The sequence below is a fragment of the Wyeomyia smithii genome, chromosome 1 (genome assembly GCF_029784165.1).
Source record: "Wyeomyia smithii strain HCP4-BCI-WySm-NY-G18 chromosome 1, ASM2978416v1, whole genome shotgun sequence".
Lineage (NCBI taxonomy): Eukaryota > Metazoa > Arthropoda > Insecta > Diptera > Culicidae > Wyeomyia > Wyeomyia smithii.
Window position 1 is genome coordinate 152,549,728 of NC_073694.1, and position 22,275 is coordinate 152,572,002.

Below are 22,275 nucleotides of genomic sequence, written 5' to 3' on the forward strand. Positions count from 1 at the left end.
GAGTGGCGAACGAGAGCACAATCCAACGCTTTCGTGCAATGGGGGTCCCTAAAGTCGCGCGAGTAATTTTCGGAACGAAACCAAGTTGTCTCGTGGCTTTAGCGATTATGTTAGTGCGAAGCAAATTAAACGTAAGTTTCGTATCCAACACAACTCCATGGTTACTAACATGGTCAACACTTGTTAGGTTTTGATTATCAATTTAATAGTTGTATACTATTGAATTCATTTTAATTTTCAGTCATCATTTATAACTTTGACAAAGATATACCACCAATCAAACTAACCGTTTTGGCTCTAAAATTTATGTTTTTAGAAAATTTAAAGTTTTTATTTTCTGTTCCTCCTAGTCTTTGCTAATCTATTGTAGTTTTCATGAAAAAATATTTCGAGATAATTAATTTTTTTAACTCTCTTCTCTGCACTCTGTACAGAAATGTACAAAACCCAAAAATGTTTTTTAAAGAAATCCAAAAAAGTTTTTGCTTCATCCTACGATAAGTTATAAAAAAATTTAAATGACAGATGATCACCATGTGAAAAGTTAGAATTATCCAAAAAAAAAATATATAAATTTGTTAGCAGAAATAACTTTTCTCAGTGTGTATCATTTTTCAAGGCGAATAATCATTTTCCCCAACTCGTCCAAGGACAACATGTTGACGGAGATTGCAGTTTCTGAGATAGAATTTTACCGAAGATTTCAACTAATAAAACTGATACGGCCTTTTAAATCAAAATGCTCCAAATAGCTGTGGAAAAGTCTTAAGGCCTCTAGTCGAAAGTAAATATGTATAAAGTTTCATGTAAATCAAAAATATTCATATTTCCGTATCCACCAATTTCATGAGGCGATGCACAATTCCATTATTCTTGGAGTGCAAATATAGATAAATCAAGTCATTAAGACATTTCTCAAAATAGTTTCGTTTAAAGCCGATTGTGCAATGATTAATCCGATTCAAATTCTACCAATGAAACACTTTAACTTAATTTTCCCTCAATCCGAACCCACGTTTGCACACTTAGCAAATTTTTATTCACCAGCAGCCTTACATTCCTTCAATGATTACACTTCTACACTTCGTACTAGAATTGTATTCTCATGCATGAAACCGCAATTTTCGCCTATTCCTCTTCTGTTATTTCGTTGGTAAACAGTAACACGTGCACTCGTTCCCCCTTCAGTCTTCAGTACGTTCCTCTCCTTTGCTCCTAGCATCTCGTGACACTCGAACCATCCATGGTTGAAGAGAGTGGAAACTGCTCGAAAATACACTGCGCAATCGCGCTAGCACTGCTTCCAGCAACGGTCACCGGAGGCGTCCATGTACGAGAAAACGACGAGAGCCGGGCCTCGGCTTGGCACGAGAGAGTGTCCTGCAATCCCTGGCGCTGTGTATGCGTATACCACATGGCGGAGCCGTTTTTATACCAGCTGCATCTCATCGTACATCGGTCCGTCTTGTCTGGGAAGTGCGGTGTTTTATCCCGTCAGCCCAATCGTAGGAAGACCGATCCGCTTCAGTCACGGTTCGGGGCTTGTCGCGAGTGTATGTCGCCTTTACGACTGCGTGGAAAGTTGAATCGTGCTGCGGGTAAACGTTGGAACGCGCGTTAGCCTGCGGTCGTTTCCCGTGGCTTCCGATAGATTCTGTGTGTGGCGCGTGGATGGGTGGTAATTACTTGGCCAAGTCGGACAAGGCTCTGGTAGCCTATGGCGCGTGACTGGTGACGTTCTGTGGCTGTGATTGCTCCGCGCGTACACTGCAGCTAGCAGTTGAGGTAGATTTAAATTGGATTTTCCGCTTCCGGATGCTGTGAATTGAAGTGTCGACGAACATGGGAAGAAACGGCAGACGGAAGAATTAAATGCAGAGGTGAGCCAAACGTGATCCCACACGGGGGAGAATCGTACAGGTTGGTTAGCGTGGTGTCATAAGGGTACATGTCCGGTGAGAGAACGGGCACAGCTATGCGAAAAGCGGTGAAAAGATGTGAATTGACAGCACTGTGAGGAGGGGGCAGATTGGGGAGCCTACCAGCAGGAATTGCATCTTGATAGTTGTGCTTGTTGCGTGGGGAATGTAATTGAAGAGAAAATGTTCAGCGCAAATCGCTGGACGAAGGCCGTGCTTTTTTCGAACGTGAAGAAATGCGTGATTGTGGAAATGAATTTGCTTGCTTCTTAATTTCGTGATTCGCTGGATATTCGTGCCGTAGAGACGTTCGGGAAGTTGTGAAAGTTTGATGTGCCTGCCACGTGAGGAGGTGTCGAACTAGACATCTGGTGTACGGATAATTTCCAATTCAGAGCACGAAGCATCTTATACCGGGAGTTTACGGGGGCTTTGTGCTCTCGTCTATGAAGATCCCGGCAGTTCGGAACAGCCGTGTGTGTCATAAAACTGGCACTGAATACGTGTGCTTCAAGCTTTATACGGGAAAAGTGTATGGAAAAGTAATAGGAAAAAAAAAAACAACATGAAGGCTGCCGAGTTGTGCAGCACCGGCGACGACAGAGAGGATTGTGTGCGTCGGTGTGAGTGGATGTGATCGTCATAATCATTGTCGCGTAAAATATTTTTTCTCCACCGTCAGTTTACGGCCCAACCCGGGATAGACCTGATAGCGCCGAACAGGGCGCCACCAGGGTAAGGCTGTGCACCATCGGAACGGGAAGTTGTCTTCTATTATCCGCTTCGCAACTGCCAAGGACTCGCTGTGTTTCGTCGAGCTGATAATATGAGCACGGTATGCATTATGGAAGCCGTTCCGGTTCTCGTTTTGATTGCTGAAATAGAACGTGAACATATTTCACCATTAAGCTCAACAGGCAGCAGGGGAAGATTTATGCCTTCTTTTATCTGTACCGGTGTCGAATGGGATCAATATTTGCTTGGCGTTACGTCGTTGTGATGCTGCACACAGAGATTTTCTTTTGCTGCGATTGCTTCAGTGCCTAGACTAATTGTGTACAATTTTATTATATACCCTAAAAGGTTTTATACACATGCAAGATTATAGAAAAAAACTAGTCTTTTTTATGTCATACACGCGGAGAAACTTTAATCTATTGTTACCAGCAGATTCCAGATCACATGGAATTTTATTGTGTTACTGCAATACAATACATGAAGTAAACATTTTCTTTCATGCACTTTGCATTATATCGGTTATTAAAGAAAGTCAGTTTAACATGTAAATAAACTAAATTTTAGAATAAAATCAGTGCTCCCATCTTGTCAGCCCCGGGGCAATAGCCCTGTACACTAACAGTTGTCCGTGAAGTTTTGAAAATATATGTGCAATTTTCGGGACGTTTTTCGCATTATTCTGTTTTCTACGCAGTATTGAACACTTTTCCGTTGTCCTACAACGAAGTAAAGCAAAGTTATTCGTAATACAGAAGTGTTCAGGATGATTTATTAGGTGCGAACGCTCGATGTTACGAAAAGTGAAAAATGGCTATCCTCATATTATTAAAAGTATTGTCCATTGCTAGCTACATTTTTTCCCCATCTTTTTGACAGAGCTTGAATATCTTTACAATGTAAGTGCTCGTCTCTTGAGGCTATCCACGAATCAAGGAATTTTTTGATGTCTTCATATGAGCAGAACTGCTGACTATCAAACGGAGCAAGTAATAGTCGGGCGGCGCAATATCTGGGTGGGGAATATGGCAGGTGACACTTTCCATTTGAGCGTTTCTTCGTAAGCTTTGATGACTTTGGCAGTATGAGACCAAGTGTTGTCATGCAGTAGAATCACTTTTTCGAGCCTCTGTCCGTTTTGTGGTCGTTTCTCATGCAGTGCTCAGTTTGATCTTATCAAATGAAGTCGATACCATTCCTCAGTGATGGTTTTAACGTTGAGTATATTATGTTCGTTCCCTTACGACATTTTTGTAAAGCACAGAGTGTTGAAAGAGTTCGAATATACTTGAAATATATATTAAAAAATTAAAAATATAAGATATTCTTTTCTGATTCAATTTTTATTAAGGTAATGTTTATTTAGAACCTTTGCGACATATAAGCTGAGACCACCCAGCCTTTTAGCTGTATGACGAGCTTGTGACGTTTCTCAAAAAACCAAAATCACACGCAACACGTACTATCTCGTTCCAGACCTTGGAAACGAGCTTCTTAAATTGGTCCTTAGTTCTCACTCTAAATGCGGTCGGCTTGGACCGCATGTACGTCGACCATACATAAAAGTCTGGGGGAGCCGGGAGGTCACAAAGTCTTATCGAGAAAGTCAGTGAAATTCTGCCGATCCCACACTTGGACGATATTCGTCGTGTGAACCGGTGCGTCGTCTTGTTGAAAGACGGAATGATCCTTGTAGTAGAGATCCCGAAGTGTCGTGCCACAACCTTCTCCCTAATCTCGGTTTTATAGTTCGCGGCGTTGATTTTCATGTTTTTCTCATCAAAGCCCAGCTGCCCACGCCTGGATACGGCCCTCTCGACGGCACCCACGACCTATCATTTTGAAAATTGTGAGGCTGTCGCAAGACACAAAGTTTTTCATTAGAAAACACGATCTCTTGGCCTGCGTGCCGCGAAAGTATGAATTTGGCTCTGCCAGCCTCTTTTTCGTTGTAGCATTCATTTTCCCGTGAACCTTGCTTTTCTTGTACAGTTTGTATCCCAGCCCGTTCAGGAATTCAACACAAAACTGTAACAAAAGCTGTTAGTTTGTCATGAAATTTTTTTTTTCCTTTTAAAATAACAAAAATTATAACTCTACTAGCATGAAACTTGTATCAAACTTTGTTATAAGCGTATCAGCTTAACAAAACACAAAAACAAAATAAGATATGATATAGAACAGTATAATAAAAACTATTCTTCCCATATGTCTTTTAGGCAAATTTCAGTTTATGCTGTTGATGTATCTAATTTTCTTCAAATTTTAGTATGCCTTGATAAAATTTGAAAGATTGGTCTGAAAAACACTGGAAAAATACCAAACCTTGTCTTGAAAATAAAGGCATACGGGTCCCACCATAAGTATATATTCAATTGTTTTATAAAAACAAAATTTCTCATCATCATCAATTAAAAGAAAAGAGTTCATATAAAAATATCATAGACTTTAATAAATTAAAACACAGGTAATGTTTTCAAAGTTCAATTAAAAATAAGCTAGAGACATCAAAACTGATTTAAAATAATGTGTATTTTCGAAGAAAATCGAAAGTTAAAGTGAAGTTTTTCCTAGCAACCGATCAGGAGTGTGGCCTTACGGTCTGCATCGATTCCTCGTGGGCTCTTTAGGAATTTCACTGTAGGCTCTGTGTCGAACGAGTTTTCGTCTATCAGCTTTAGTTGCTTTTTGGTAAATAACATGCACCGTTTCATGTTGCAATCCGTTGAAACTAAATCGCTACATTACAATTTGTATGATCCAAAAATGATGGATTAAAATAAACTGTTCACATATCAGACACAATGAGGAATGATAATAAATGCCTTGGCCGTCTTAGAATGCGTGGAGTCCGATATGCTTTTATTTTTTGTATATAGAGAAAAAATAAAGGTAAACAAGTCCCAACATTTATTTCCAAGCCAGGAACTAATGCAAATGTTCTTAGAACTCATAGAAATATATAATGTTCCACCTCATGAATATACAGTTGAATGAAACATACTTTGAGTAAAATCATAATAATTTGCCTTCAATTCAAAATTAAAACATCATTTGCAATTTTCTCAATTGTGAGCATTTCCATATGAGATTATTATGCTCTTATGGGCAGTATTGTTAAAAACAACAGCTTTTGATAGAAACGAAAAATTTGTTTAGATTCGTTTCAGAACAACTCGTTACAACAACGTTGTCTTTAGCTCAATCGGTGAAATGTGAAACTTTGACCGCTTTGAGGCTCGTGTTCCCAAGGTAAGATTGAGCTGAAATTTAGCATGAAGCCTTTTTCCTTGAAGTCGAAACTTTGGAGCACTACTTCTAAGCGAAATTCGAAAAGTCGATTTTCATTGCCATAAACAAAAAAAAAAAAAAATTACTGGTATTAAGAGGAGAAAGAGAGCTTACATATACATACGTTCGTTTCTCTTTAAGCGTGTTTTTTGTGGAGTAAGAGAGCCTAAAAAAATCCAAATTTTTTGTTGTCACCCATTAGATCAGCACTTCCGTTAACTTTCTATCTTCTTGTGCTTCAGCACAATTGATGATTAAGGTTAAATCTGAGCAATGAATGTGTTTTGGACATGACACATTTGATGCTCTAAAATGTATTAGGCTGCCCTAAACCACTACTCTTATGCAGTATCTGGTGTTTAGCAGGCTGGTATTGTTGAAGCAGTGCAACTAGCAATCGATACTGATTAGTTGGGTACTACCTGAACTAGTAAAAATACTAGATGATCGCGGATTTAAGTACCGTCTGGATGCGGTGTATTATTATTTCAAGTCTATATCATATTTTCCAGCTCGCTTATTTTTCGCTTCGCTATCTACATCTGCTCTGGTTTAATGAACCTGATCGACGCACTTCCATTATTTCCGCACATTTGAAAACATCATTGAATCATTAACAATCAAAAGGGCTATAAATTTTTTCAAATATTTTGCATTTATTTATGACTCTGGTATTATTTATACGCATTCGTGTCAGTTAATTCTGTGGCAAAAACATCACTAATGGCTGTTTTGACTGCAGCATGTGTTTTTAGGAATGGCCCTTTGTTCATATGTACTGGCTTTCGAAAATGAACCACGGTTTTTTTAGCGCCCCAAAACTGATTGTTTGCCTAAACCAAAGTTTACCGAAACATCACAATGTTTGTGTGTATGATACATATTCTCATTTCGATCTTTGTCAATGTATCCATTGTACAACCATTGCGTTCTGCATTTTACTTATTTTTTGTGCGAAGTCAGAGCTATTATTGTGCGTTTCGAGAGAGTGCTTTGTTTAATTAGGTCTCAAACTTTTGCGTGTGCAAAAGTATTTGACACTGTACGTGTACGCGTGTACTAAAAGTATTTGACACTGCAATGGTTTGGTTGCCATATGTCTCAGCTTAAATTAATTTGATTTATTCATTTCATCAATCAGAAGTAGACAATATACAATATTCTAATATTCTAATACAATGTTTACTTACAAACTATTTCTTTATTCAATAAGCGTTGCGATTGCGTATTGAGCTGAAAAAGTGTCCAACTTCATGCCGAGACATTGTAAAGTAAATGGTTTCGCAGTATTGATTGTAAGTGGCCATCATACGATTCAAGGGTCCGAATTTTGCATAATTTGTGCGGTAATGATCGGTGGCGAACGTGTTTAGATTTCGAAGTTGTCTAATAGGTGCATAGAAATTTAGCTTAGATTAAAGTGTGGCTGAATCAATGCGCTGCGAAACGATGTCGTTTACCAATGACACTATTGCAAATTCACGACGCTCTTTCAATGATTGTATGTTTATGAGCATGCAACGTGCTTAATATGATGGAAGAGGAAATGATGTCCAACCTAATTTACGAAGAGCATACAACAGAAATTGCTTTTGTACTGTTTCTATTCTTTCTTCGTGCGTGATTGTATGGGGTGACCATACAATGCTGCAGTATTCCAGTATTGATCTTATATAGGCTATATATAATGTTTTGATGGTATACGGATCCTGAAAGTTGTAACAATTGCGCTTTATAAATCCTAGCATCCTAAGACAACTCCTAAGTCCCTAACTCTTTCACCTAACTTTTGCTACAGTTTGGTTTCCTAATGATATTGTAATGTTTGGTGTTGTTCTTTTCGACAGAATGATATGTGGTTGCTTTTTTTTACATTCAACTCTAGTAAGCTTTTTTTACACCATGCGTAGAATATGTATATTTCATTCTGGAATGCATTAATGTCTTCTTCATTTCTTATTTCCAAAAAGAGCTTCATATCGTCGCCATAAATTAACACTTTTAGTTTTTGAGAATAAAGGAAATGTTGTTAACGTACAAGATGAAAAGAAAAGGTCCTAAATGAGATCCTTGGGGGACACCAGAAGTGACTAGAATCGGATTTGAGTTTTGTCCGTTAACTTTAACTATTTGTTGGCGATTGGTTAAATAGGATTCGAGCCACATCAGGAGTTCTGGCTCAAGTCCCATTTTTTGCAGTTTGAAAAGTAGCATTGGTAGCAATGCGATCCAATTCTTACTGAAATCTGAGTAAAGAGCTTCTACATGGTTTCTATTATCCATTGCATTCAATGAATGATATATAAATTCAAGTAAATTGGTTATGAGATATAGATCATTCCATCTCTAGTGTCCGAGAAAATGCATCGACCATCTTCGATTCCCACCAAACTTTTTTTCATTTCTCGGGACTCAGAAGAGCTATAAATGACCTTGAAATATAATTTTAAAGGGTTTTAAAACTCCGCGGCCAATTTCTTCTGCATTGTTGCCAACATTGCGTTTTTTTCGATTCAAAATTAAACGTGCATTTTTCTCAAAATGCCCCCCTTTTCCCCTTCGATTATGCTTTTGACCACGTCAATGTGTTTAGCAGACGATCTTACTCAGGAATCAACACTTGAGAAGGAATGTTATGTCAAAATCAACCAGCACTTACTACTGGCGCTATCTATTGACAAATAGCGAGAGCCTAGTTTCGCACTTAATAGGTAGATGAGGATTCTTGGTGGAATTGTGCGGAAGCACACAGATATCATATTCAATGTCCAAGGTTTTCGTTACGATGTAATTAACACGAATCACAAATTACTAAAAATGTATTTGGTTGAATTTGACAGTTCATTACTTTTGAACAATCAATAAGAGGTCCGAATGTGAAATATCGACGGATACGGTTCATTAACGTCTTATTTTTATACTACTATTAATATAAATACTCTTGAAGTTAAATAAAGTACACGGTTGCATCTGAGGCTAGATCGCAAATTGATACTGGACTACGCAACTTCATTAAACTTTTTGGCGTTTTTTTTTTTGTAGTGGTTGGTAAAAAGCAAAGCCTTGGTGCTACATTCCGATTCGAAACTTGACCTTCTGTTTATGTATATTGTATACTCAGACTGTTATTTTGGATGTTTGTATTTTCTAGTCAGACAAACATTCGCACATTCAAGGATTACAAAAACTTCTGCTTGAAACGCTGTTGACCAGTGTCCCAATACCACTGAAATATTGATTCCAGGGCCGAAGATTCCTGCACCAGTTTTTGTACCTATTTTTGAGCCATCTGTGAAAAATATCTTTGAACCGGGACGGACATCAGGAGCTCTGACTTCCCAGTCTGTACGCGACGTTTCGCATACCTTGTAGGGAATATCATGATTATCCTGAGGTACTATCTAGTCTCCATTCATACTCATCACTGGCCCTCTTTTGAAAGTAACGAAGCGTAGGTCAGTATTGGACGTATAATCGATGCGAATAAAAACGTACGTAAAAAATGAATGAAGCCATTTTTTGCATACACCAACTTCGGGAAGCTCAATCGCCATCGATACGCATTTCTCCGATTAATAGATAGTACAGGGTGTCATCGTGAAAGTGATACATCGTATTCATGTTATAAAATTAACACAGATGACTATTTCTTCTCTGTTATTCGTCGTTATGACGGTAGAGTAGTAGAGTTACAGTTGAATTAATTTAATTTAAACTTTTCGCCTTTGCATTTGATTACGACCCATGAACGTTTCTCAAAATTATCACAAGCTGCACGCACGACTCCGATCGGAATTTTATCCCATATTTTCACTATACGGTTCTTCAAAGTGTCCAAAGTCATGTGTTTTACTTCACACAGCTTTTCTAGCATGTACCTCCATAACTCCAATGGAATAAAATTGAAAGAAGATGTGGGTCATTCAGATGTAATGTAAAACACGGTAAATTTTCGTTGCACACTTCTGCACATCAAATGCCTTATGCCTGGCGCTGAATTTTGTTGGAAACGAAAACTTTCTTCTCCATATATGTAACAGTCCGCACATTCCGTTTTTACCCGGTTTCTGCTTGGGGACAACCGCGCCAATTTTCTTGAATCGTTTAATGGTCCTGTATTAGAAAAATCTGTTCAAAGTCAAATATAACAGCTCTCTTCTGATCTGTATGTTGCTCATTCCAGCATGATACAAAATCTATACAATTCTTACTTGAATCCATTGCAATTTTCCTCCAAAAAGTGAATCATTGCCTTAAACATTTACAAGTGATCTATAAACATGCAATCAAAACAAACACAGCTCATTAACTGCAGGCCAATGGATGCGAAAAGAGCGTGTATCACTATCACGGTGACACCCTGTAAATTCCAAATAATTTTTTATCTATAGCCTGGAATGAACGAATATCACTCAAAAACCAATCAGAGAACCAGTGTGAATGATCTCTCCTAGCCCGTTAAAGTGGAATTGATAGAAAAAATTAAAATAAATGGATATCCTTCCAGGTATCGAAAGTTTATTCAACTTCCAGTCAGAGACTCAGTTGAAAAATAGTCCTTACAAGTTTTAGTTATGCTAATAACATGAAAAGGTATTCAGGCGGTTGACCTGCCTAGCAGACATCTAAGCTGGGGCATAATTGGATCAACATCGGTTCAGCTGGCGCTGAAACGAATTAATATTAATTTTTCCAACATTGACCTTAAACGGAAAATCGACACTACAAGACGGCTGAACAGTTTCGTGGAAAAACAAGATTTCAACAGCTTCTCCGTAGGCAACAGCCTACCAAATCCGGGGGTAAAATAAGCCTCCCACTTGCCCCTACCCGGTGCCTGACGGAAAACGAGAAGCAACTCCTCGTTCCCAGTACCCAAGTGCTGTCCATTCTTCCCATCCATTTCAACCTCGCAATTGTCCTAGTGAAATGGTATATCCAAATTAAACAATGCCCTTGCCGTGAGTGAATTTGGACAGTGAATGCAATGCGATTAAAATTAATGGTCGCCATTAAGTGGAAAATAAAATCCGAAATCGTTCATTCGAAAGCGATCGGCAAGATACGCTGGCCGCGGGCAGCAGGGAACAATCAATTTTCCCAATTGCTTTCGCGTGCTGCACGGATTACCGGGGGTCACTCGCGTACACAGTCGTCCCGTGCCGCGGCAGCTTTTCTTGTTGTGACAATGGTGGCGATGAAACGATTAATCGAAGTTCAGAGTGCTTCTGCGGAGCTTGCAGCAATGTGCTAATCCGGTTTAAATTTAATGTACGATTCGTGTTTTTTTTTAGTGTTTCGTTATTTCAGCTTTGGCCACCGGACTGCGTCCGATAACGGATGTTGATATGACGAAATGCGAGTGTTTATGGTTTCTGCTAAATATCCATGGTGTTGAGAAATAAGTGACCGATCGGAATGAGTTGTTCGAGTGCTAATTTGATCAAGTGACATCTTCCGTGCGTAACCGGAAAACTTGTTTAGGAAGTTTGGCTCGAAATACGAACAAACCGATAAGCTGCTGTAGATTCAACCAGTCTTCCGTCTAATGTGGATCCGATTCGCATAACTGGATTATCTTGGTGAAATTTGAAAATCCTGCAAACAGTTAATCAATCATCGCCGGTGCCGCTGTCATTTCCGCTCGTAAGTACGGCGGACGTCGTCGGAACCGGCGACGCCACTTTCCGGTAGGCATCGGACAAAACGACGGGCGTAAACCGACGTGTGCGAATCTGCTACCCGGTGCGATCGATGGAACAGGTGGGTAAATATGAATTTATGATACGTTTATTTTCGTGCATGATGAAAAAAAAATCTATCAGCGGGAACCGGAATACTCGTTCTATCGGGCGTCGACTTGGGCGGAGCACGGCAACGGAATGATTTATGCTTCAGCGCTATCTTTTGTTCCGTTATTCGATTGATGTCTTTCTTCCTCGCAATGGAATGATCGTTTGTGAACCACCTTTAGGGTAAATTTAGGACTACCCCAGGGGTGAAAAGTGATGTCTATAAGGAACATTGTCGGCGAAGAGTTTTTTCCTTCCCGAGAAATGGTATTTATTTTGGTTCGGCAGGGTAAAGCTCTCGCTACAGCAAGGGATTAGATTTACTCCACATGGCGCCCAGATGTAGCGGAGCGGATTCGTACCTAACTGCCCCTCTGGATGGTCGGATGGAGCACGAGTTGAGTGTGAATGCGCAAATTTACAGTACCATATTGAGATGATGCTACCAGGAGGCACTCCCCTACCGGATGGTTAGGTAGCTTGATGCTTGAGGTAGGTCTTGATGAGGGTTACTAGTCGTTGGTTATGCACCGACGGCAGTGTAAATACATGTGAGGTAAATTTTCTGTTTTTTCTGACAGTAAAGAGACCGGTGTTTGTTGTTCTGGATCGCTGTCATCATATGAAAGGGTATGTGATAGAATTTTTTTTCACATCAAAGTACGCAGCGGGACAACCTTTGATGTGGCGTTCCGGAGATCGTTAGTTGTGCTTTTCTGGGAGGCAAACCGGGAGAGCAAACTTTTTTCTTAGCTGCAATCAATTTATGCCACTCTGACACCGCGAGTTAATTTCAATTATTCATGGCCTCATAGGCATGTATTGTACACAAAGTAGATCAAAATCAAGGTCACTTTGTGTATAGTAGTCTTACTGTTTATATTGGCTTAAGACTAGGAACATTAGGCGCCATTCATAAATTACGCAACGCTCATAAGGGGGAGGGGTATCCTTGAGCGTTACGATTTGTTACATAGGCATAGGGTAGAGGGGAAGGCAAGATCAACGTTACCTAATAAAAAATCCCTGGAGAGACTCTCCAAAACCAAGCATTTTCATTAAGCAAATTCATCTACTGCGTTACGAAATTTTTTATTTATTTCATTACATATTGTCAAAAATATTGTTTTTTGCGCTACGTAAATTATGTATGTCGCCTTAGAACTGTTATTTTAAGCTACGACAAAAAATCATTACGATAAATTGAAATTCAATTCAGGTTCTTAATTATTAAAAATACTAGGTTACAAATCAAAAAAAAAAAAAAAAATATGTCAAACCACTATAGATATTTGTTTTGCTTTCAAAAACCTCCACATTCCGAATTTGGTTCCATGTCAATGATTATTTCTTGAGTTATGCAGAAATTTGTGTTTCATTTGTATGGGTACCCTCCCTTCCAGCCGATCGGCTGATCCGTTCTCGAGTGTAATTCTGTCATACGGCGAGCAACTTATTTTAATATACATATGTAGAAGCAAAAAATAGAAGAAGGATAAGAAGAACAAGAAGAAGATAAAGATAATAGATAAAGATAAATTAGAAATATATAATTATACCGTTTTTGGGTATGATCGGAGCACAAAAAAATTGTATAGGACTTTTTTCATGAAATTACTTATGAGTGAAAGATGCAAAGCAAAGCAAAGCGAAGCAAAGTGAAAGATGGCTACACTTATTTTCTGTCAGCAGCTTAGGTACCAATCAAACTGTCTGAAAACCGAACGGTATTCAATAAAACAAACTGGATTCTGCGGTAATAGTACAGTTTACAAATTGCCTTCATAAATTCAAAGTGATGTGCACCTCAATATAATTGAGTTTACCAGAGCCTATTATATAAAAACCAATTTACTGGCCACCATCGTGTTATTTTGTTAGTTTTAAGTTGTGTAAAGCAAACTTCCGCCAAAATTTTATTTTCATATATTTAAAGTAATTTTCATATTCAATACATGAGGGGCTAGGTGGTAACATACTAGCGGGGCTGGTTGGTTATATGCACATCATGATTGAATTCAAGTAACCAAGTAATTTTCAGGAATAGTGCATTTCGTGATGCAAACTTAATCCAAAACAGCATGTGCTCAGTTTAGCAAAACCATTTATTTGATACGATAAAACTATTTGGTAAAAGTTATCTTCATTTCATTGTCATTTTGATGAATGTTTTATTGCACACTATAAATGCTGAGTCATTGAACTAAAATAACTTTAGAGCAAGATCGCGCCAAATCACCGATGGTCGAATATCGACCATTTTTGATTTGAATAAAACTTTGCACACGTATTTGGCTTAGCAAACTGAGCATTTTCCACAGATGGAGCGATTTTTCACACCCATTCTAAAAGGGCGTATGCCTTTTGGCATAGGTTTTATTCGAAGCATTGTAGCCCAGAAGCCGTTGGTTGTATAGAAAAACTGTCTGAGAATGAGTTGTAGGGAATTAAAAATGCACCATAAAAAAATATACACTGTACAAAAAAATTTTTTTTTGACTAAAAAAAATTAAAAATAAATATTAAATTTCAATTTTAAAAAAAAAGAGTTGAATTTTTTTTTATTTTTTTTCAAAGAAACTTGACGTTAATACGCAACTTTAAAAAAAAAGTCCAGGATGGAGAAATGAAAAATATTTTTTTTATGGTAGATAAATTTCTTATAAAAATTCTAATTTAAACATTTTCCAAAATATTTGTATTCTGATGACCTTAAAAGAAGCAGAGAGTCATTTTGAATCAAAAAACTCTTGGTAGTAAACATTCTAAAGGCATCGGTTTTCGAGTTATTTTAAATTTAAGCTCAATAAATTATTAATATTTCGGAAAATACACGTTTTTTTTAATTTGTCCTTGGTTCTCCAGCAAAAACCATACGTTCATTGGAATGCCTCATCAAAAATAAACAATTCATTCTTTGACAACAAAACGATTAGGCGAACGGTTCTCAAGAAAATAGTTATATGTTCTAAGTGATATAAATATATATAAGAATCAAATATTTATTTTCGAGTTTTATTATCTTAGGAACATATTTTTTTATGACATAGATACTTTACAGAACTAGTTTCACCTTATATTTTATATACATCATAAGTTTGTTCGAATGTTTTATAAAAATGTTTCATAAAATAATATGTTTGTCGTGCAACACTACCTACTTGTTTACTAATAATAACTGTTTGTGAAGTACGCAACCAATAACTACTAGGTCATCTATAATATCTGTTTCCGTATATAAATACGATTGCACTACTCCAGATGTGTTAGTAACAGTTTGCATTTTGTGAAGATGAATAAAGTGAAAATGGAATACACCAAGCCCAAATGCTGTAAACCCTTTCCTGATCATCGGTGCTCATCAAGCTTACGTAAATTAAACGAAAACGTTATTGCAAAATTAAAAATATTGAACAGTCAAGCTCATTTTGATACTTCTTTATCAATTTGTGATTCGTGTAGTTATTGGAATGATAGTCAAGTCACCATTCATCCCTTCGTTGTTTACTATTCAGAATCTGGAACACTTAAGAATATCAGCTTCATCATAACATCGGAAGTACTCCATCATGATACTGTTGCGGTTCAGGTGTTCATTGCCAAATTAATGAGTTTTTTGAAAACAACAATAGAGTTGAAAAAAGCGATAATAATGTCTGATGGAGCTGCCTCACAATATAAAAATAGAAAAAACTTTGCAACAAAATCAAAAAACAAAAAGAACATGAACATCCCATTACAAGCGCAAAAGAATTGTATGATTGTAATAAAAATTCATCAAAAATGTCATTTAGTTGGGTATCATATGAAAAATATGAACAAGGAGTAACAGAATGGAGCAATATTTTCAAAAAATCTATAATAATAGCTGCCACACAAAAGTATTACTCTTTTGTTCCGATTTCAGAAAATAAGATACAAACGAAGCTGTTTTCAAAAGATGATTTACTTATGATGTATATTAAATATAAGGTGAAACTAGTTCTGTTAAGTATCTATGTCATAAAAAAATATGTTCCTAAGATAATAAAACTCGAAAATAAATATTTGATTCTTATATATATTTATATCACTTAGAACATATAACTCTTTTCTTGAGAACCGTTCGCCCAATCGTTTTGTTGTCAAAGAATGAATTGTATATTTTTGATGAAGCGTTCCAATGAACGTATGGTTTTTGCTGGAGAACCATGGACAAATTAAGGGAAACGTGTATTTTCCTAAATAATTATAATTTTTCGAGCTTAAATTAGAAATAACTCGAAAACCAATGCCTTTAGAATGTTTACTTCCAAGAGCTTTTTGGTTCAAAATGACTTTCTGCATCTTTTAAAATCATCAGAATACAAATATTTTGAAAAATTTTTAAATTAGAATATTTATAAAAAATTGATCTACCATAAAAAAACTATTTTTCATTTCTCCATCCTGGACTTTTTTTTAAGTTGCGTATTAACGTCAAGTTTCTTAAAAAAAATAAAAAAAAAATTCAACTCTTTTTTTTTAAATTGAAATTTAATGTTTATTTTTAAATTTTTTTGGTCAAAAAAAATTTTTTTGTACAGCGTATATTTTTTTATGGTGCATTTTCAATTCCCTACAACTCATTCTCAGACAGTTTTTCTATACAATCAACGGTTTCTGGGCTACAATGCTTCGAATAAAACCTATGCCAAAAGGCATACGCCCTTTTAGAATGTAACTCATGGGTGTAAAAAATCTCTCCACCTGTGAAAAATGCTCAGTTTGCTAAGCCAAATACGTGTGCAAAGTTTCATTCAAATCAAAAATGGTCGATTAAATTTTCGCGTATTTCCTGGCGATTTGAAATGATTTAACTTACAGATACGAAAGACGAGAGCAAGCTTTCAACAGAAAAACTAATGTTACTAATGTTAATGTAGTTTTGTGCTTGTGATTGCAGATGCGAATCTAGAATTTGGCAACGGTTCTCAAATTAATCCGTATTGTCTTTGATTTAGTTCCCTGCCAAACTATTAGAGAGATTTCAACATATACTTCTCGTCATGTATGAAAGAGTTACACGATTTTTTTCATAGGCGCAACGACGGGGGGGCTAGGAGGGTCTATAGCCCCCCCTAGAAGTGTTTCAGCTCCCCCTAGACTTTCTCACTGAATGATTGTATTCCATGCTATTAAGAAGGTGGCTCTGTACGGTCATCACGCAGGATCGATTCTCATGCTTAGCTCTGCTCAATATTGAACCAGCTTTTTTGAAAGAGGTAGATGTTAACGCAGTGGTTAAGATTTTCATTTCGATAGTTCTGATTTATAGACCCCCCCCCCCCCCCTAAAAACTTTGGTAGCCATACCTAGAAATTTTCCTTAGTTGCGCCCATGATTTTTTCATACATTTATGAGTTACTTTTATCATGGTTTGGGATTGCGGGAAGCACACGTATAAACAAAAAACCGTATCCGGTTTGACCGCCGCTGAGACGCTACAGGCTGCAGAAAATGCAGTGAGGAAGGAAAGCTGAATTGTCCTTTCGAAATATAAATGGTCAATTTACCCCACACCCTGACCAACTTATCCCAGCTGAGGGGCTAGTTAGTCAATTTAACATCCACTAAAAAATATAGATTATCCGCAAAATTATAAAATATTTTGTACAGTTTCTATTGTTTTGGACGTGGTCCCCGTGGCTCTGTGGTTAGCGATGTCGGTCGGCTAGCTCTCCCACACGGTTGTGATATCGGGTTCGATTCCCGATCGAGTCGAGGATCTTTTCGAGCTGGAAATTTTCTCGACTCAGCACTGGGGCACGGTGTATCGTTGTACTTATCCTACACATGCAAAATGTGCCAAAAACAATATCGATAACGAATTCTCTCAACTAATCTAGTTGATCGAGACCGCTATTAGCCCCAAGGCTAAGCGTGCGATATTGTTCTATTGTTTCTAGATGCTATAGATCTAAAAGTCACAGAACATTTTTACCAAAAATGACCAACTAGCCCCGCTTTACCCTGGTAATGTTTGCATTAAAAAATTGACTTTTTTCGGATGGTGATAGAAAAAAAAATCAGGATACATAATTGAGTTTAATGGATTTCCCATTGAAGGTAATTATATTACCTTACTTGGAAAAAAAAAGTCCACGCCCTTGCGAGTGGCCTTCCGGAAGTTTATCGAAACATTCGCCATGGTGGACTAAAACATGCGTGTAGGCCTGTTTTTGAATTCTCTCTTTGTCCTATTTATCAATTCCTCCTCAATTTTCGCTGTAAATTTTTGGAGTAGGAAACCAGAAACTCAGGATGGGACGCAGCTGGGGGACGTTGGGCGGGTTGGTCGACCTGGGTATCACATCGATTTTCAGCTGCTCCAGCTCCGCCAACGATTACTTCGTTCACCTCGTCGTCTTGATGAACGACGCAACTTCCGGCAGGCACTTCGTACTATAAATTTCCCCGTTCACGGCCAGTACAAACCAAAATACGACCGGTTTTGATATCCTCTTCTCACTAATTGTCAGTCACAGAAGCACCTTCTTGGGGAACTTGGTGTGTCAAATGAACTTCACCTCAGAGCTTACTTTTTTTGTTGGGGTAGTAAAATACGAAGTGCCCTGCCAGTCGTTGTTATCTTGGATGAGATAGGTCTTAACGTCCCTCATCACCGCCACGAGTGTGTTTCTTATAAATTGTGCCACAACAATGCCGAAGAAAGGAGATTTTTATATCCAAATTGGAAAAAGCAAAATTCGTTTTAAGCTTTTAGGCAGTTTCATTACAAAATTGCATCTAGTACAAAAAGGAAAACAAACGATGAAACAACTTTGCTGAAGACAATAGGGCTCTAAAATTTTTTTTTATCAAAAATAGTGCACAATGATCTGAGGCTTGCAGACATGTTTTTTTAAACCGCACACATATTAATCCGAAGGATTTATCTTTTATCTCTTATGGAGCTTAATTGATGATTGGCGCAAATGCTGTAATGGTGTTTTGTGTACTTCAAGGGAGTTCAATATTTTGCGGAAATTTTATATGATGCTGACACCAGAGTGTTATCAAAGTTAAGTTCTAAAGTCAGGTAATGCACCTGACGATTGTTTTCAGATAAGTTCCGTGTGTACAGTCTGCAAACTCATCGTGGTGGATTTCAACGCAGTGTACGAATCAGTTAGTTTTTAGGTGGGCTGAATATTTATAAACATTTTTAAGTATTTAGTAAAGCTGTTTAGTGGTTTGACTGAAGCCCGTCTAAAGGCGGCATTGGGCACGTGAGGATTAAATAAAGTGGGCTGAGGTAAATTAGACATAACTGATAACCTCGACATCTTCGGGATCGATCGTGAGCCTGTGAATGACGTTTGAGACCTTTTCAGGTTAAACCGCTCGTCATCAACTATGACTAAGAAAGCCACATGATAGCTGACAGGAAGCATTGTTGGCGCTGTGACAGAGTTGCATGGGGAACTATTTGAAGTACGCCTTGAAGCCAAAGAAAGCAGATAGGGGAACTGCTCCATTATTCATCTCATCAAGCCGATATTCACGAAGAATGCACTGATTAAAAAACATATTTTTATGAAATCATTGAACAAATGAACAAAATAAGCTCACGTGCTCCTGAAGAATCGTTCAGTATTGTATATTTAGTAAACTTAGCTAGATCTATCCTGAACTAGCTGATCCGGCAAACTTCGTCTCGCCTATTTCAGTGTTCAATTTAATAACTTCCTTGCGATTTGTTTTTATCATTTTAAATGATTGGTTTTATCGGCATGACAACATCCTCGACTTTTGGCTTTTGTACATCACCTCTATTCCGGAAATATATTGAATGCATTTTAGTTAGTTTCGTTGTTTTTTAGAAACTGAAAGTGGTCATCTTCGAATTCAAAATGGTGTCCAGGGTCAATGCTTGGCTTCTGTACATCATTTAGATTACGGAAATATCCATATGTAGTAGTATTCGGATATTTTCGGCTGTTTCCCAGAGGTTGTCATTTTACAATTCAAACTGGTGTCTGAGGTCAATTTTAAGCTCTTTGCATCATTCTGGATCCGGTGATACTCATATTGGGTGGTATTTGGTCACTTCAGGATATTTTTCAGAAACCGTAAGTCGCCATCATGGATTTTAAAATGACATTTGGAGACAATTTTGACCTCTGTGCGTCAATCTGGTTGAAGAAACAATCATATTGGGTGGTATTTGGTCATTTTCGGCTGTTTTCCAGACACGGGAAGTTGCCATCTTACAATTCAAAATGTTGTCTGAGGCTGATAGGTCGATTTGTGGCTTCAGCGCATCATAACAATTCCGTAAATACGCATATTGGGTGATATTTGGTCACTTGCCGCTGTTTTTCGGAAACCGGAAGTCGCCATCTTGGATTTCGAAATGGCATTCGGGAATAATTTCTGGCCTCCGTGCGTCAATCTGGTTTAAGAAACACCCATATTAGGTGGTATTTGGTCATTTTCGGCTGTTTTCCAGACACCGGAAGTCGCCATCTTACAATTCGAAATGTTTTTTTTTATTCTCGCTTATTTTCCGTCGGTCTAGTTCCGCCACTGTTGTGGCCAATCACCGACGCCCAGGGAGGCGACTCCACACCCAGGACCCTAACTCACGACCCGTTTATTAACGGACCGGCATCAACGACTTTACTTCCTCATGCGATGGAAGGCGTGATCCCAGAGATTTTTCGCCTCAAAAAATCTCCTGGTGTCGGCTAGGATTGAATCTAGACCAGTTGGGTTGGTTGTGAGTGGATCACGCCACCTCACAACCATCGACACCTATGTCGGCGGTGGGATTCGAACCCAGGCGTCGAGCGTGGTTGGCGGAGACGTTACTAACCACACTAGGCCCACGCTTCCATTCGAAGTGTTGTCTGAGGTCGATTTGTGGCTTAAGTGCATTATAACAATTCTGGAAATACCCATATTGGGTGGTATTTGGTCATTTGCCGCTGTTTTTCAGAAACCGGAAGTCACCATCTTAGATTTCGAAATGGTATTTGGAGATATGCCAGAAGAAGGAAGGGTGTCGAAACATTATGGATAGTTTGTTACACCTTAAAACATTTACTTGCCAAATTTGGTTATATATGCTTGATTCGTTCTCGAGCTGTGCCGAATTTGAGTTTCATTTGTATGGGACCCCTTCCTTATACAAGAAGGAGGGGTGTCAAACCATTATGGATATATTTGTTACCTCTAAAAACATTCACCTGCCAAATGTGGTTCCATTTAGTTGGTTAGTTCACGAGATAAGCAGAAATTTGTGTTTCATTTGTATGGAACCCCTCCCTCACAGAAGATGGAGGGGAGTCAAACCATTATGGACATATTTGTGACCTCTAAAAACATCCACATACTAAATTTGGTTGTATTTGATTGATTGGTTCTTGAGCTGTGCGAAATTCGTGTTTCATTTGTATGAAACCCCTTCTTTGTAGAAGAGGGAGGGGTGTCAAACCATTGTGGATATATTTGTTACCCCTATAAACATCCACCTACCAAATTTGGTTCTATTTGCTTGGTTAGTTCTCGAGATGTGGAGGAATTTGTATTTCGTTTGTATGGGACCCCTCCCTTCCAGAAGAGGGAGGGGTCTCAAACCATCATAGTATGGAACACCTCCCTTCCAGAAAAGGGAGGGGTGTCGAACCAATAGGGACATATTTGTTACTCCTGAAAGCATACGCATGCCAAATTTGGTTCCATTTGCTCAGTTAGTTTTTGAGATGTGCAGAAATTTGTATTTCGTTTGTATGGGACCCCTCCCTTCCAGAAGAGGGAGGGGTCTCAAACCATCATAGAAACCTTTCTCGGCCCCTAAAACCTCTACATACAAATTTTCACGTCGATCGGTTCGGTAGTTTCTTAGCCTATATGGATCAGACAGACAGACCGGACTGCATTTTTATAGATATAGATTTTGTAAAACAAACCATTTTGCACAACGCTTCCATATCCATCTCAAAACTTAAATCACTGCTCAATTATTCATCTCACGACGCCCCCATATTCATCACACTGCAATGCACTGTTGATCATGAATGAATCACGTTATCATGAATGAACGTAGCCGCAGCCCGTCGTAGTAGGCTACTAGATATCCGCTGTAGTTGTTTACGTGCAAATATGGTAACCTAGGTAACCACTGCAGTGCTGTCCATTTATATCAATTATGTCGGAATAATTCATCATTTTCAGTATGATTTGTTCGTATTAACAGAAACCGATTTGGCAACTTTTTATTTTCTTCAAGGCAGTGAAAACAGATGAAAATACATACAGTTGAAATTTGGGAATTGTAGAAATTCATCTCATATATTTCTGCTGATTCAAGCTGTTTTTTGAAAATTTGAGGTGAACATTTCAAAGATTAAAGTATTCTTAGTGTAGTGAGTGTTTTTGTAGTAGTATTCGGATATTTTCGGCTGTTTCCCAGAGGTTGTCATTTTACAATTCAAACTGGTGTCTGAGGTCAATTTTAAGCTCTTTGCATCATTCTGGATCCGGTGATACTCATATTGGGTGGTATTTGGTCA

General features: G+C 38.1%; 1 protein-coding gene across 13 annotated transcripts in view; it reads left to right on the top strand.

Annotated features, from left to right (window-relative positions):
* The first annotated feature begins 1,514 nt into the window (after positions 1 to 1,514).
* Positions 1,515 to 22,275, top strand: part of LOC129731818 (contactin-3) — a 485,474-nt gene continuing 464,713 nt past the window's right edge. For 4 of the 13 annotated variants that reach the window (XM_055692576.1, XM_055692182.1, XM_055693077.1 and 1 more), the window contains exons 1-2: positions 1,515 to 1,880; positions 11,240 to 11,708. The gene's annotated coding sequence lies outside the window, so the exon portion shown is untranslated. Of the gene's footprint in view, positions 2,755 to 11,239; positions 11,709 to 22,275 lie in introns of all 13 variants that reach the window. The other 9 variants (XM_055692730.1, XM_055692986.1, XM_055692254.1 and 6 more) reach the window with 8 other exon arrangements.